This window comes from Harpegnathos saltator, unplaced genomic scaffold (genome assembly GCF_003227715.2).
Source record: "Harpegnathos saltator strain DR-91 unplaced genomic scaffold, Hsal_v8.6 scaffold474, whole genome shotgun sequence".
Lineage (NCBI taxonomy): Eukaryota > Metazoa > Arthropoda > Insecta > Hymenoptera > Formicidae > Harpegnathos > Harpegnathos saltator.
Window position 1 is genome coordinate 79310 of NW_020230288.1, and position 3480 is coordinate 82789.

The window sequence follows — 3480 nt, forward strand, 5'->3', positions numbered from 1 at the left end:
TAATTTTGTACAACAAAAACAATCTCATTGTTTATCTTCATTTTAATATATGTTATTGAGGTTATGTCTTTTTAGACATCAGTCATGATATTATCTTTATGTTATCTGGTATAGGATATCATAATATTAGTATTATCTTGATATTATGTACAATGAAAACAAACAGAAACTTGTATGACATATTTGTATAAATTATAATTACCAAAAATCAGTAATAGCTTACCGGAAACAAGGATGTCAAGTGTTCATTCAATCTTCAGAAAAGTGCGTTATTGAATTAATATCAAGTCCGGTATACAGGTCGGATTCTAATATTCTATGGCTGCTGTATCATTTCAAAACATGGAGCTAAGGGGAGCGAAAGCACTCTCTTCTGCGAGATCAGATTTTTCCACGTCTTAAGATTCTTTGGCTGAAAGAAAATATGAAGGAATTGAAGGGAGAAAAGAAAGTTCTTTGTGTGTGAAAGAAACAGAATTTTGCGCAGGCGCCCTCATGGCTCCTCTATGATATGCTTTAAGGCTAATATTACATTTGTCGTACGACAATCTTTTCGAATACGTTGATTGGTTAACAAATAGAATATTTCTAGGATTGCTTCGCGTACGCCAATCAATGTATCCGAAAAGCTTGTCGTACGACACATGTAATATTAGGCTGAGATCTGGTCTACAATATGTATTGTGAGCTGTAAGCCGTAAGAACTGACCAATTATAGCCGATTATTTTTGTAATAATCGACTGTGATTCGCTAATTCTTACGGCTTACAACTTACGACACGTATTGTAAACCAGGCCTAAGACGTTATTGGTATTTCCTTACATCGAGCTTCTACGGGCGGTATTTATAGTCGATTCTTATTTTGAGGACCGCCTTAAGTTTGGTCTCAAGACATTCTCTACATTCATAATCAACAAATAAGCGAAGACTTGAGCAAAACTTGAAGGCAAAACTTTTCGAAGACTATCTTATTTTAAAACGTCTCAGTATTATTCATAAACTAATCTTATTTCACATAAGCATTGACTTAAAGTTATCTTATTACTACCGAATTCATAGTCGTTGAAGATTATTTTATTCGACGTATATATAATTAAATAAGGCGGTCTTCATCAAGTCATGTTAAAAGTAGACTTAAGATATTAGTAGTGCTCAGTGTTTGTGTAGTGCTAGTAATAGAACCCTCCCTGTTTTGTTCGTAGTTAAACAAATTTATTTTTTAATATGGAAGTGGAAAATATAATTGATTTACATATAAATGATTTAGAAATAGAAGATATTAATAGCGATGATGAAAGAGACGTGTGTGTCCCGAAAAGATATATTAGAGACTGGCTCGATCCGTTTCACTTTTATAGTAACAAAGAATTTAAAAGGCGTTTTAGATTTAATAAAGAATCTGTAATACACGGAATTTTGCCAGAAATTGAATAAGGACTTGCACGCAATAATAATCGTGGTCTTCCAATACGTCCGGTATATCAATTGTTAATTTGTCTACGGTTCTACGCTACAGGTAGTTTTCAGGTTAGAGAAGATAAAATATTTAATTATACATGCAGTAAGTTATTATGTATAGTATATATTATATATGATAAATTTATACCACAGCAGAAATATCCAAAATATATCATAAGCATGTCCTAAAGATATTGTAACTCCTGTAAGATATCTCTATGATGTGTTTTGAAGATTCCTGCTATGTAGGATACATTGAGATATCTATCATAATTATTTCAAATAATATTTTGTAATTATAATTCTTTTGGATTCATTAATGCAAATAATATATATATTTTTTATATTTTTACAGGCAGTACTTGGAGATACAATTATTTTCTCGCAACCAACTATATCAAGAGTTGTATTTCGAGTATCCATATTGTTAGCAAGGATTTTCAATGTTTATAAAAATGCCTTCTACACCAGATGCTATAAGAGAAAATCACAACCTTTTTAAATATATAGGACGTCGTGCTGGAGGTATTGGTTTACCAGGGATTGATGGGGCTATTGATTGTACATATGTACGATTAGTTGGTATCAAATTGCAGAACATTGAAGAAATTTATAGAAATCGAAAGGGATATCTATCATTAAATGTACAGGTATGCAATGTAACATATGTAAATACACACATATTAATTGTAATAAAATGTTATTAAGTACATTATACTAAAAAATATTGAAAATATTGGTTTTAATATATATATATGGGGCATTCTTTCTCAAAATAGCCACCCTTCTGCACATTTTACTTTTGAAGATAAAATGCTTTGTGAGATCTCAAAATTTCGAAAACTCAATTTTTGGATGCCGTATGGCGATTTTCATTTTCATTCAAGGGTGGGGCAGTATGATCAAAATATCTCTCAAATCTCTCCAAAAAAAAGAAAAAAGTGCAGAAGTGTCCAAATAACATTGAAGAACCTCTTTTCTCATGCGACTTACATACGTTAAGAAATTCCCATGACCCAAATAGGTCTTTCACAGGTTAATGACATCAACTAAAATCAGAACGACCCTCGGCTTCAGCTTTACCCGATGTACACCACGTGGAGGTAGCCGATTGGATTTTGTACATCATGTGGCCCTCAAAAGGGCCGTTTGCATTTGGCTGTGTGTGTGTGTGTGTGTGTGTGTGTGTGTGCACATGTTCGCAAGTTTCAGTGTTGTATATCTTCTTTAACTTTTTCCATGTGGCCACCATTCGACTCCATGTTCAGCATTAGAATATCTCTTGATGATGACTTGTTTGGTTTGTCTGAAAGAACGACAACCCCATGGTTCTTATTTATTTCTGGAACAGCTGAAGCATTTTCAAACCTCTTATTAATTTTCCTCCTTATTTTCTCATGATCATTCTTGCTAAAGTAAAAAATGTTTATTAAGAAGGTAGTGAAGGATGTAAATAAAATTATTTACATAACAGACGATGCCAAACATTTTAAAAATAGATACCAGGTTGCTAATCTAATCCATCATAAAGAAGACTTTGGCATAGAAGCAGAATGGCATTACAGTGCAACTGCTCCTGGAAAAAGTGCTTATGATGGCATTGGTGCAACTTTCAAAAGGGAATCTTATAGAACAAGTCTCCTTGCAAAACCAGGAAGTGAAATGTTAACATCAGAATCTCTTTTCGCTTGGGCGAAAGATCATTTTCAAACAATAAACATTTTTTACTTTAGCAAGAATGATCATGAGAAAATAAGGAGGAAAATTAATAAGAGGTTTGAAAGTGCTCCAGCTGTTCCAGAAATAAATAAGAACCATGGGGTTGTCGTTCTTTCAGACAAACCAAACAAGTCATCATCAAGAGATATTCTAATGCTGAACATGGAGTCGAATGGTGGCCACATGGAAAAAGTTAAAGAAGATATACAACACTGAACTTGCGAACATGTGCACACACACACACATACACACACACACACACACAGCCAAATGCAAACGGCTCTTTTGAGGGCCACATGATG